Below are 14,712 nucleotides of genomic sequence, written 5' to 3'. Positions count from 1 at the left end.
TCCTACACAATTGCAAAGGCGGGCAGCCACCAGAAAAGGTGCCCTTTTATGCCCCCACCCCACGTGGCACGAAAGTTCTCATAACCTGGGCATTTGTCCATTAGCTATGCCATATGTATCACCCATTACTCATTCTTGCAAGCCCCTTTTCTTTCGCCTCCAGTAAAGTGCTGAATGAGACATTTTCCTTTGGTTTGGCATAACAAGGCTGCAGGTTTATTTTCACATATATTTAACCACAGCAAACAGATATTGAAAATATTTCAAAAGATGTGGCGACTGCCCCTCGTCCTGCTTCCCCCTTTTTATCCATGTCCATCGCAGGACCAACTCCCCCAAGACCTTCAAATCTGAGAACCGCCTGCCCCTGCAGGTATTTGCGGACTGGGGGGAGTGCAGTTTGTTGGGGGAAGCTGAGCCCCAATTGCTATCGCCAGACACCCCCGCCGTTTAGGCTCCCAGGAGGCGCTGTCCAGAATGGGCAAAGCCCCTTCCGGCTTAGCAATGGCTCATTCAGAGTCTTTCTCTTATCCTTGGTCGCCACAACACCGCCACGCCATAGGTGGGTTACCGCCCACCGTGGCTCCATCCTTTCCTCGCTTATAGCTCCAGTAGCTTTGTACACACATTCCAGAAAAACAATTCCATTCCAAGCGGCGACAAATGCACTCCGTCTCTCAAGTAACATTCCGTGTTTTTGAGGTTGATCAATCCATGTCTGATGTGCTGAAAGCCCCTTCCTTTGCAATATTTAGCCATTGCACAATTCAACTTCCTCCTTGAATTCTCCACGGCTGCATGACTCTCAGCGCCCCTTCCATTCTGGTCTTGAAATGATTTCTGACCACACGGTTTCGGTCTCCCCCATTTCCGCCGATAGCTCCTGCAAAGAAGACATAATTTCCCTCATCAGGATCCCCCTCCCTAAACTAGCCAGGTCATTGCCACCTAGGTGTACCACCAACACATCAGGCCTCCGCTGCTTACTCCGGAGTCTACGTATGTGCCCCCGTAGCTGTGCCCACTTCATACCTGGCACTCCATGCCATTGCACCAGGTATTCCCCGGCGGTCAACTCTTGTTTGGCTCTCCAGCTTGCCCCGGCCCTTGGCACAAATGAATGGCCCACCACCCAGACGGACCGTCCCCTTCCTTTCGTTGATGCTACTGAGGGGAGATAGGGAGGGGGAACCTTTAATCTTAAATTCTTTCAGGCCTGATATATCTTTTAAAACAACCAGACTTCCAACCCCCAATCTGCTTGATTGCCTCTGCTCCCAAACCCATCCCTGCCGCTGACGTGGCTACCCCTATCCTGAAGGAATGCGTCCTGTAGAGCCCCATTGAGAACCCTGCTTTCTCCAGTGCCATGTCCATCACTCTTTAAATTGAAAAAGGCTTAGTGCTGACCCATCACCATGTACTAGAAAAGGCTCCCCGTCTTCCGTGTGAATCCTCAACTTCAAATACGTGCTTACGCAGCCCACTTGACAAACCAGGCTGTTCAGGGTGCCCCTAGCATGATAGTCCTGCCCTTCCCCGCTTGATCAGTCTTGGATTTCCTCAGAAATATGTACACCTGCTCACCTTTTACCCCTACATCACACCTCCTCAGGAAACTCAAACCTTTACCCTTCTTGTTGACAGGAACCAATTCGCTTACCATTAGAGCCCCAAAGAATGCTAGCGAAAAGGCTGCTGCAAACAATGCTTTTTCATACTCATCCCTACACACCCATGCCAGGCTCCTGATCCTTTCGTGTAATTTTCCCACATCTATGGGCCGCCTCTCATCCGGCTTGGTTTGCACCTGCTTGGCCCAACTCCTCATCGCCATGACAATGTAATGTTCCTTTGTGGGGTCGGGCCTGCCCCCCAATTAGTAGAAATGTGCAATAGCTGCCAGGTGATAAACAACCCAAGTTCTGGACCTTCCTTGTTGCCAACACCATCCCACAAAGGCCCGCACAGGCCTTTCCTTTTCAATCTCAGGCAAGATGGTGTTTTGAAAGGCCAAGAATCTGTCCCAGCACCCTCTATACCTTCGCAATGTGCCAGTGCAGCGTTGATCAGTGTGCTCAGATCTCCCCAACCAAGCCCCACCATTGTGTCTGGAAGGGTGTCGTGCTCGCCTCTGGGTGATTTTCCCAAAATTTTCCCCATTGTAAATGAGAAAGAGAATCAGCAGCCACATGTTTAACCCCGGGGATTTGCCATGCCCTGACCTCTGCATTCAGCTGCAGCAAGCACCTTGTGAGCTCCCCGAGTAGCCCCAGTGCCCTGCCATTCCTGCTTGTCCCCTGGTTGATAATCTGAACTACCGCCAAGTTGTCAGAGCAGTCCATCACCTTTTTGTCCTGCAGCTGCTTTGGCCAGAGCTTGAATGCCACCACTATCGGGAACTCTAACACCGTAATGTCCCTGGTGATCCCCTCCGCCTGCCATCGTGCCGGCCATGCTTGTCCGCACCATCTCCTTCCCAAGATGGCACCGAACCCGAGAGCCCCTGAGGAGTCAGTAACCAGCTTCCGGCTACTCCCATGCCCCAAGTTTTCTCTCCACAACAACACCCCATTAAAACTGTCCAAAAATGCATCCCACATTTTAAGGTCCTCTTGGACCTCAGTCCCCAGGCGCACATGTTGCCCAGCATCCTGCAAGCCCACAGTTTTTAGCTCAACACTTCTAGCAAACACTTTTCCTGCTGGAATCACTTTGCCTGCAAAATTTAGATTGCCCGCTAGGGACTGAAGCTCCTTCAGCGTGGCTTTTTCCTTGCCCAACATTGTTGCAATTACTTCTTTCAATTTCACCACTTTGTCTTTTGGCAGCCTGCATTCCCCAGGCCACCGAGTGACCGGACCCACTGTCTTTCCCTTGGCAAGTGGGACCCCAAATCCCTTCATCAGCCCCTGAAATACCCCCATGAGTTCCTCACAGTCCTGCGTTCCTTTCCTCCCAATAAAAAGGAAATCATCGAGATAGTGGAATATCCCCCCGACCTTGGACCTTTGCCTTACTGAAAATTCAAGGAATCAGCTGAACTTTTCAAAATAAGCACATGAAATTGCACACCCCATCGGTAAACATTTGTCATAAAAGTATTCCTGCAGAACCTTGAACCCTAGCAAATGATAGCTGTCCTTATGTATTGGTAGTAAGCGAAAAGCAGATTCTATGTCGGCCTTCCCCATGAGTGCCCCCCCCCTAAGGCTCTTACCAATTCCACTGCATCCTCAAATGAGGAAATGAAGCCTGCATTGCTCATCTGAAATGCCATCATTAACTGACTCTCCCTCCGGAAAAGACAGGTGCTGGATCAATCTGTATTGCCCCACTTCTCTTTTGGGTACCAGGCCCAGTGGAGACACTACCAAGTTTTCCAGTGGCGGTGAGGCGAATGGGCCAGCCATCCTCCACAATTGTATTTCCTTCTCCACCTTTAGTGCCAAAACATCAGGCATTGCCAAAGCAGACTTCAAATTGCAAGCCTCCCTTGGCCCAATGTACCAACTGAAAGGAATCTTAAAACTCCACCTGAAACCTTCCCACAACATCTTTGTATTACCCTTATCACGATATGCATTCTGAAATGGAATCATGGTCTGTAAACATATTGGCGTTGGTAGTTGTGTTTTAATCATGCTTGCTTTTGTCTTTGGTTTTTGAGCTGCCCTTTCTCTCTCTGCTTGAAGAGCTGTGCCCCCCTTGAGCTCGAGCCCTTTGAGTGCTTGAACCTGCATGCATTTCCATAGTTGCACTTCCCCTCTGCAAACAACCAACATTCTGGTAACTCCCCCTGGTAGCTGGAACGGTTATTCCAGGAGGAGTTCCGGCGAAATGACCCCCTCCCCCTGGAGTAGATCCCCCTGCCCCTGCCCTGTGCTGGTCTTTCACTTGGAACATTCTCGCCCACTGCCCTGGCTGGTACCATCTTCTCTATGTACCCGCCCACATCCACTTCATCCCAGGTCATTGCTGGCCATACCTGCATTTTAAGCCTAAAACCCCTGTCATAATTGATCCATGCATCGCCCCCATGCTTCTGATACTGTTCATGAATATATTGCTCGTATGCAACCATAGCCATCCCGTCCTGTGGGAATTTCTCCAACATGATGGTGGCATACACCCGAAATGCCCTCAACCAATTATGAATAGTGAGCTCAACCTTAGGCCTCTCTCTCCTTTTCCTTTTCTCTTTCCGTTGGCTCACTGAACCCCTGTGCCACGGGTTCCATCCCCACCAACTCCAAAATATCCAGAAACTCTTTCCTCCATACCTGCTCCTTGTATGCCAGAGGGATGTGCCAAGCTAGCAAGTTTATCACCACTCTGGCCGGTGCAAATCCTGGCATGGGCCTCCCATATATTGTGGCATTGCTAGCCGACTCCTGCCCCTGAATTGTGCTGGGAGCACCCCCTGCCACTCTTATCCGGCCATCCAACACCCCCAGCATCCTGACATTATTCATCCCTGCCCCGCTAGGAACCTGTGAAGTGGCCTGTGTCCCCCACCATGGCGTCCCCCCGAGCTGAGGTGCAAATGAGGCAGTTGCCCCTTGTGTCCCCTGACCCGTTCCACCAATCTGCCCAGGGTTCACCCCCCAAAATGGGCCGACTCTCAACCAGCCCCCTTTGCTCTAAGACCATACTTTCCCCTTGCTGGTGAATCGCTTTGGCTCCCGACCCACTTGGTTAAAAGCATTATTATTGTTACAATGCATTTGACCATTCGCCCCTGATCCCCATGCTTTCATGCATTCCATGAACATTCCTTTAACCATCTCCAAGGTGGTAGGACCCTCCGCTGCTACCGCCGGTTTGGCTACAGGTAAGCCGTGAGGACCTGCCGTCTTCCTTGGAGCCTCAGCAGGCAAAGGCGCCGGTATGGCTGCAACCTCCTGCGCCCTCCCCTTCCCCTTGGGGGTGGGTTTCTGCTTTCGTGCTGCTGCCGCCTGCTGCTGGCTGTCCTTGGCCTTCTTTGTCATCACCCTCTTTCTTTTGCCGATTGGTTCTTCCTCCTCTGGCAGCTCCTCAATGTCATGCTTGTCCCCTTCCTGTGAATGAATCTCCACCCACGCCTCCTCAACCAGCGTTGGTGGAAACAAGAGAGGTGATCCCAGCCCCTGGCTACGACTGGCTACTTCTGCCCCCATTTGTTGCGCCATCTGCTGCCTCCAGCTAGTGCCATATTTATCTCCTGCCATCCGAACCATTGCCAAGAAGGCATCCAGGTCATCTCTTTGTTGCTCCTCTTGCCCCTTCAGCCTCCCTTGGGTATCCATCTGCAGCTCCGATAAAGATCAGCTCACGACCTGACAATTGCTCGCCGTCAACCAGTTAATCAATGCTAGGGCCTGTTTTGCGCCGCTCCTTGGTCCCCGTAGCCCTGCGTCCTTGAAAAACCTCCGTACTTTTTCTTGCAGTACTTACAGAGCCCGCTTCACTCTGCCCGTGTAAGCCTGCGCCCGTCGTATCTCGCTCCTCCCGAGACCTCTCAATGTTCATGGGCCTCAGCCAATTCACCTTGTACCAACAGGAGCTGCGTTACTCTCTGGGACCGTGGGTGAAGAGCTTTTACTCTTCCGGGACCGCAAAAGCAGTGCTTCCTTCTTCCGGGACCACGCTGCCTCAGCAATCAGCTGACTGCGCGTCCCTCCTCCTTCTGGCACTTTCTCCTTCTTGATCACGGGAGCCGCTGGATGAGGACCACTCCTCACCGGTGCAGCTTCCCCTTCAACGCCCGACTGTCCTCCACGATCCTCCGCTCCGGAGCCAGCTGGGGTTTTCAGTGCCCTTCCGCGCAACCGTCGCCTGAGGGCCACTTCTTCGCTGTCCGCCAATACGTCCTCCGGATGCCGCAGGCAACCGTTCCCCCGATTGGGACTCCACTCTCCTGGCACAGCAGTAAGTAGCAGAGAACCGATGAACTACTCACAAAAACGAAATCCTCTCCTGGTTGGCGGGCGCCCGCCGCTTATGTAGCCCAAGCTCCTCCCATTTCTTTTGTTGCCCTTCGCAGGCTTTGGCAGCGATTTGGTGCTCTTTTCCCCTCTTGCCGCCCTCTCCCCTGCCACCTTGGCGGGGGAGGGACGAGAGAGCAGAAGGAGGAAGGCCCCTGCCCCGGTTATCGGGGTGCCTCCTCCATTTCCCTTTGGGTCTCCATTCGTCACCTTCAGAGCCTTCGACTTCTGTAATGTCACATAGTACTTAAGTCGCAAGTATTACTTGACTGCCAGTCAGAAGAGGCGGCAGAAGCAGCACCTGCTACGGCTACTGTGCTGCGGCTACTCTCCCAAAGGCAATCACGCCCCACAAACTGGGTCATTTCACCCTCCAGGGACCGAGCAATTACGACCCACGGGGCAATTGCACCCTGGACAGCCGCCTGCTTCGCCTGGGCATAAGCTCTACAGTGCATCACACATTTACAATGTGTGTGTGTCATTCTCTCGCTTACTATTAACTTTTTGGCCACCACACTGTTGTATGGTGGGGCCAGAGGCACCCAGCCCGTGAAATAAAGGCACCAGCCATCTTTATGGGTAGCGGGAGTGTCTGCCCGAACAGCGGGAAGCCCTCCTCTTTTATTGAGGCAGTGACGCGGCCATCATCTGACATGGTGCCGGCATGCACCGTAACATCCCCTTCAACCTCTTAACATGAACATTCATAGCAGCAAACATTACAGAACAAAATGACTCTATATACTTGCGGATCCCCAGTGCTCACTCCAGCACAGTGTATCCCTGATGCGACAAAACCAGCTGCACCGGCGGGTGAGAGACGACTCTTCCTCGAGTCGTGGTAATCATGGTCTCTTGATGCACCGTGAACCTTCATGGAACTGGGTTGTGGGGTAAACACAACTTGTATGTAGGGTTCTTTGCTCTGGCCAGTACCTGATCCCGACTGCCAGAGGTTGTACCACCAACCACAGCTTATTGACTCCCTGGCATTTGATTGCTCGCCCCGGCTCTGTACTGTGGCTGACTCTACCATGTTTGACTGTCGGAATTCGTGTTCTGGGATGGTCGACTTGACCTTTCGTCCAAAAAGCACTTCAGCCGTGGTGGAGTGCAGCCTGGTGCGGTGGGCAAGCAGAAATTCCATGAGCAGGCTCCAGCGCCTGTCCCCTTTCCAGGGCGATGCAGAAGGCCTTGTTGAGGGTTCACATGAACCTCTCAACATCACCGTTGGCACAGGGCCAGCACAGCGTGATCCTGCGATGATCAATCCCATAAGATGTAAGGAATCTGGCAAGCTCTTCACTTTAGAAGGGAGACCTGTTGTCTGACCTCACAGAGTCGGGGGAATCCGAAAATTGCGAATGTCTTTCAGCACTGGGATAATGGATCTTGCTGCAGTGTAGTCAACAAATTGGGCCACAGGAAATCGCGAGAACTCGTCCAATATTACCAGGAAGTGCTGAGAGTGGAGGACGGTACCAAAATCCATGCTCCGGGCTCTCCACAGGGTAGCAGTTTGTGTTGGAGAAGCAATGGGTGGGCCCTTGGCCAGCGGTCTCGCTGCTTGGCACCATGTACATGTGGTGATGGTGTCTTCCACCTTCCTCCGTTTCCGGGAACCATACCTTTTCGCGCAGGCGTGCAACCATCTTAGTCACCCCTTGATGGCCAGCATGTGCCAGTTCTATCACTTCCCACTGGAGAGATGTGGGTATCACCAGCTGTGTTCCGCACAGCAGAACATGTTCAGGAGCCAGTGTGAGCTCACTCCTCACTTTCAACAGACCACACAGAAATGCTTGGGCTTCTGGCGTGCGATTCTGCATTATGCTCAGGAATTTTTTCCATCACCCTGACCTCAGTTGCTCCATCATTTCCTGAATGCCTGAATCTTGGCGGGTTGTTTCAGCAATGTCTGCGACCGACATAGATCTTGGGACTGCTGCTTCTCTTACCATTTCTACTGTGACCTCTGTGTCATCTACAGCTACCTCGTTCTCGATGGCTGGCCTCCTCGGGTGGCGTGACAAATAGTCCGCCGGATTGTTTGCTCCTACACTGAAAATCAATGTCACATCATACTCCTGTAACTGAAGGAACCAACACTCGAGTCAGATCAGCGGTCTGGATGTGGAACCTCTCAGGATGGGCACCAGAGACTTGTGATCAGTGACCACTGTGACAGGGTGCCTGTAAACGTGGAAGTGCTTGCATCCCCCACACCACCGCCAACACCTCCCTCTCGATCTGCGAGTACCTGTGTTGAGTTGGAGTGAGCACCTTGCAACCGGCTTCCTTTCGCCGAACTCGGACACCCACAGCAGCACTGCTCCCAGTCCCACTAGGCTCGCATCAACCATCACCTCCGATTCTTTGACAGGGTCGAAGTATGCCATCATGGTGTTGGCGGTGAGAGCCTCTTTGGTGGCGTCAAACGCCTCCTGCTCAACCATGCCCCAATGCAAGTCCTGGTCTTTTTTTTATTCGGATGCATAGGGGCTCTGTGAGGGTGGCGAGGTTTGGGATAAACCTCCCATAAAAATGTACCATTCCAGGTAACTGTGCAATTCCAGAGGTAATGTTGGAGCTGGAGCCGCTTTAATGTTCTCCACCTTCTTGTGGTAAGGCGACAGTCCCGCATCATGGAAGACAAACGCAAAGAAGTCCACCTTGGATTACATGAATTTACACTTTCTCTGGTTCAGGGTCAGCCCTTGTTGGGATAGTCTTTCCAACACTGCCATGAGTCTGGCCATGGACTCCTTGGGAGATCTCAAATATACGAGCATGTCATCGCTCACATTGAGCCCTGCCAGTACACCCCTGACAGTGTGCTGAAATACTTTAGCTGCCGACAACAGCAAGAAGCTCAGTAACCCATACCTAAACAAACCAATGTGGGACGAGAATGTTGTGTTGGCACTGGGGTCCACGTTCAAGGGAATCTGGTGATAGCTAGCTTTGAGGTCCAGTGTCAATAGCAGTTGGGCTCCTCGTAGATCGGCCAAGATATCCAATGTGGGCGTAGGATAACTTTTTATTCTGATTGGGTAACCTCATATCGACGCAGATGCGTACCTCCGGGCATTTTGGCTTTGCCACCACAACGATGGGAGATACCCAGGGTGTGAGCCCCTCGACCTGTACAATTACACATGTACCTTCCAGCTTAAGGATCTTCTCCACCTTTTGTCACAGATGAAGTGGCATACACCTGTAACGCAGCGCAACTGGCTGAATGGTAGGGTCGACCTGCAGCCAGACTTCATGTCCCTTTAGGCAACCTATGCCTTCAAACAGGCCAGGAAACCGTTTCAGCAGACATCTGATGTCCTGGCAGTATATTTGGAAAGCAAAATATACAAGCACCAGGTCTTTTGCCGTAGCGCAGATGAGTAAAGTTTCCTTAGTTATGAGCATTACATTGAACATTGCGCCAATCCTGGCATCTTCGTGGCATACTGTAGTGGTGAAGGCCCCTTCCAGTGGCAGAGGCGATGCCCCGCCATATGTGAAGATGTGTATTCTGGGACTTTGCAGCTTTGGTGTAGGGCTGAGCTTTCTGAATTCCGCTGCAGGCATTACATTGACCAAGGCCCCAGTCTCTACCAGGATTGACATTTTCGCATTCAGGATGGTGACCGAACAGCGGGTTTTTCTAAAACATTTCTGTGTGGTACGTTAATTCTCTTGGAAGAATGCATGGGTTTGGTCCGCTAACTGATGCTTGTCTGGCTTGGTGAATACAAATGCCCCATCTTCAGTTCTTAACATTAAATGTTAAGCAGATACCGTGTAAAAACAATGGCTTGTTAAGTGAGACATCACTTATACATTTCCCAACTTGCACGGCTGTCAGCACAAACAATGAGGGGCACAGGGTGTGTGACTCCGGAGCATCTCACATGCCGCGTTTGGAATATGCATGCGTCTCTCTTTTGCAGTATCCAGCCCTATCTGTAGATATAATTCGCTATAGATGTTTCTTTATTAGGGCTGGGCATGCCCACACCAAGACCCAGCCCTTCCTCATCTAAAATTCTTCAGAAACAAGAAGCAAAAGAGCCCTTGTGCCCCATTTGAGTGGCTGATGTTGCAGCCATTTTATGCTCGCATCCAAAAACGTAAGCTGTCCAAATTAGCATGTATGGTTCATGGTTACAAACATTTTAATGTTAGGGTGAGTATTGTGAACCGTGATGTGAGCACCAAGCCATGCATCAGTTATGAATTTAGAGAGTCACACATACAATCCTTTTATAAAAGTCTTCTTTATCAAATGTGTAGATCTCTGATCACTGTTATAGTTCTGAAATGCTCTGTGATTTAAGGCAAAGCATACAGGAATCCTCATTGGTGCTACTTGTCCCCTTTCCCACTCTCAGAGAGGTATTTTGAAAGAGTACAATAAGAGTGTACCAGACTGTCCATCTTTAGAATGATAACCTTCTATCAGAAAATAATTCATATGGTTAGTCTAGTATTTCCCCTTGCAAAATACAAGTGAGTTGGAACGCCTGCAACACAAGGCCAGGTCAGTGAGCCCTGAGAACCCGACGGGCTGTTCATACCGCAGTGTGCCAGTATGATCAGTTTGAAACTGCATTTAGGCAAGGCCTTCCCCTAAGAGAAGGTGACGGAAAAAACATTTACTTGGGCAGCAACAGCTGTGTTTCCACATTAGAATTCTTCTGTAAAGTACTTGAATTACACTGTAACGAACCCAGCTTCATTTAAATAGCAATTATTTATTCATATTGGGGAGGGGTTTTGTCACTCAACAGAGGTGTCATTTGAGAGCGACGTGTGCCATTGGGAGGGTGGGGGGAGCATTCTGATGTTTCGCCATGGGCACCAAGTTGGCTAGAAACTGCCCTGCTGGCACACACCGTAACACCCACCCACTCAGAATTGCCAGTATCGCTGAGGGTATTAGAACTCATCCATGCTGGTAGGACAAGGCAGCTTGGGCCATGCTGAGCAGCGGTAACACTTCTCTCCTCTATATCACCTCCCTTCCTGGGAATAAAGGTGCAGTGCTCGGGGTCGCACTGGGCCATCTATGAAACAGGCATTGGCAATGCAAACAGTTCAGGCTTTTGTGTTTGCATGGGAAAGCCATTTCCTAGGCACTACCGTAGGATGGTAGCTGCTGCAAAATGTCAAGTCCCTTGGTATAAAATAGCCGCGCTTGGCAAATACCGGATACCTATAGCTGAGCGAAAACTGGTGGCTTTGCCAATGCTCGTTTTAGCAGGACTTTAGTGAAGACACACACAGTGCTTATAAATCAAGTGGCTGAAGGCAGACATGTTTAATACATTTGTATTACACCAGTAGCGCATTCACAGCTACAGTGGAGTAATTCAATCTCAGACTGCTTAAATAAATAAATAAAATAAACACTGGCAAGCACGTCAGCGCACACTTTGAAGTTAAGGTTTGATAAAGCTAGCTCAAAGTGATCCCTGGAGAATGTGTTTTGGGCAGAAAGTGGGTGAGTATGGCCGATGGGTGGGTAAGTAACCAAACAACACCTACAAGCGTTGGATCCCTCTTCATATGCCATTTCTCACTAGCTGTACTCTAATTAAATAGTTTCAGCTAATAGGTGGCGCTTCAGCAAAACTAAATATGGCCCACAGTCGCAACTGGCAATTCTTTTTGGTGTCACTAAAGTAGCACAGCACTGAAGGGGGAGTTATTGGGTAAAAACGTGTTGCAAAGTATGCATTTTAAATAATATTTTTTCTGGGGCACTAGACAAAACTAGGATTGCCGCCTTTGATGGAGCAAAAACCCGATGTGAAGCCCCAGCCACAGTTTTAGATGTCACCTCCCCTCCCCCTTTTTATTGATTTGAAAACTGTAGTACAATAGCAAGGTGAGAGAAACCACTCACGCTTGCAATTTTTCTAAAACACCTATATTGTTTATAAAAAAAAATTCAATCTGCGTTATTAAAATATAAGAACAATCATTATGTTAGACTGAAAATGACATTGTACTACATTATATACCGTATGTTTTTTTTTAACCATAGAGCAATGAAAAGTTGAGATGGTTCAGACAAAATTGGATCCAGTGACCGTCAAGGCAAGCTGTTCAGGTTTTAGCAAGACGTGCATTAACCCGCTTGCCCAACTCAGATAAAAAGATGATACGGATCATTTCATTTCAGAAAATTGTATTTGTTTTAAAGGACAGCTGTAAAAAGATTGGTAAGAGCTTTATTTTAAGGTTTGAACTTCAGTGAACCCTTGGAATAGCTCAGTGGGTTATGAACCTGTAGGAGACATCTAGCTACAGGTTTCACATTAATCACTGCAGCAGGAACATTAACCCACCAAGCCAACATTCAAAAAGGAGGTTACAGGGAGAAAAGGTTAGAGTGATTATTTAACCATTTTTAAAAAGCGCTCATGAATAACAGAATATGGTCTGTTGTAATTGTCAAGTAACATTGCCATCGTTGCCCAACCAAATCAATCTTGTAGGTACAAGAACGTTTTAAAGATGGTTTAGGAAAATCTACCCATACGCTGGCTCTTCTGCGTCCCTGCCAACAGTTTAGAGGCAAAGGCCAATCATATCAACCTGCCAGATATTTTCAACTGATTTGCAGTTGCGCTTGTTAAGCGTATCATACAGCAGTATTGTACACTTTGTTCTGCGTCACACAAAAGTGAAGCTCAATTTTCCCAATGGAAATGAAGATCTACAAGCAGAAGGCTTGAAGGGCTGAAGGCCATGAAGGTGTAACTCTGACACAAAGTTCCTTATTTCTGTAGGTCTAGAGAGGGGACTGCATTCCAACTGCTTTAACTAGGGAGACGCGGTCCCATAGCACGTCTGACACCTCTCATCCAGACTTAGTTGTTCATTCAACAGCAGTTTGCATTTCTGGGTCTTGTGGTTTAGCTTTCCACAACTGTTTGCTTTTAAGCCAATGCCAATTTGCATCTGTTTTGTGGCACAAACACTGACCACTAGTCAGCCTCTTTCCCACCAGTACAACCCCACTCTATATGGTGGTGGTGGTGGTGAAGCAGAGCTGACTAGTCCCTCACTCCATGTCAATCAAGTGCGAGTGGTGTATCCTGTGCTGAGTGTTTCTCTGCATTCTGGTACTTGTAGTTTTGCTTGTCCTTTATCATTGCAGAGCTGTAAGGGACAGAATGCTTAAAAAAAAAAAAAGGAGGCAGGCCTGGATGCAGTGGTCGAAGTGTACGAAAAGAAGTAGTGGAACTATGTTAAAGAAGTAGTGGAACAATGTTCCCTGCTGGCCTGCCCCCGCTCCCCACAAACCCCATCCCACGCGGAATCCACCCCCATTCCGGGATCTAACCTTTCCTCCATTCACCCCCACCACTGTGTAAAGGCTGAAAGAAACGGTGAAAGAAAATGCATTTTAAATCACCTTTATTCATTGCCCCCCCCTAGAGCATGCAGCTTTACACACACTCCCCTTTCTTACCACCCCCCATTCACACCTCTTAAAGGGCATGCTAAAGATAAAAGCCCCCGCCACCCTGCCTAACCATTACAGTGGTTTTGCGGCAGCTGCAGCAGCGGCTGAAGGGACAGACGCCATTGCTGGGGCAGGTCTATCAGCTTTTCCTCGCCCCCGAGGAAATTTTCTTTGACCTCTCTGACTGGCCTGTCCTCTTCCTCTTCCAATTGAGGAATAATAACGAAAAGGACGACCCCTCCAGGAAGATGAGCCTGTGTAGGGGCGTTGCTGAGGTTGCCTTATAGCGGCACTGAGTGATTTAGCTGCCGCTTTGGAGGTCTGCAGCTTCTCCAAACTTTCATCCGTTTTGCTGCCAAACAACCTCAAGCCGTCAAATGGCATATTAAGAAGCCTGGATTGCATATCCAGCGCAAAACCAGACTTCCTTAGCCACGCAAAACTACGTAGCATCGTGCTAGTTGCTATGGACCTACTGATACTGTCAGCTGTGTCCAAACCTGATTGAAGCCATTCTCCCGAAGCCTCCTTTCCATCCCTTATTATGGCTAGAAAGCAATCATGTTCTTCACCTTCTGGGATGTGTTCAGCTGCCGCTGACATGCAATCCCACAGGGTATATGTAAACCTTGCCAGGGTACAAGTTACAATGGTGGATTTTAAAGCCATACTCCCGGATGTAAAAATCTTCCTAGACCATGCATCAACCTTTTTATCGTCCCTATCCGGAGGGATTGTGGGGTATGCAGCATTTCTAGTGGAGGTAATTGCTTGAACTACCAGACATTCTGGAGATGAGCGTTTGCTTAGGTATTCTGGATCAGAATTACAGGGTCTATATTTTGACAAACTGTTTATTAACTGCTGGAATGGCTTCAGGATGTTCCCATGCAGAATTAACTCTCCTTTGCAAGGCAATATGAAATGGAAGAATGGGGTCTTGCTGAGGTGTTCTTGATAGAATATCAGTCATATCATCATCCTGATGGACTGGTGAATTTCTACCCCATCCCATAAACTCAGTGACTCTATTCTTTAGTTTTCTATAGCTCACATCAGCATGCTCTGATGGGTCTGGTTTATCAAATTCGTACTCTGGAGAGGTATCCAGACCACTTGCTGTTGTAGGCATTCCTGTAAATCTTGTATTTTAGATTGAGGGTCAATTAATTCCTCCGGAACAGGCCTTGTGCCAAATTTAACACAAGCAGAGGTCATTTGTTCATCTGCTGATGATGATTCTCCCTCGTAAATAGAAGACATGGTCTT

Source organism: Ambystoma mexicanum, chromosome 13 (assembly GCF_040938575.1).
Source record: "Ambystoma mexicanum isolate Mex_15411 chromosome 13, UKY_AmexF1_1, whole genome shotgun sequence".
Lineage (NCBI taxonomy): Eukaryota > Metazoa > Chordata > Amphibia > Caudata > Ambystomatidae > Ambystoma > Ambystoma mexicanum.
The sequence above is the reverse complement of the archived record's forward strand: the minus strand, read 5'-3'. Positions refer to the sequence as shown.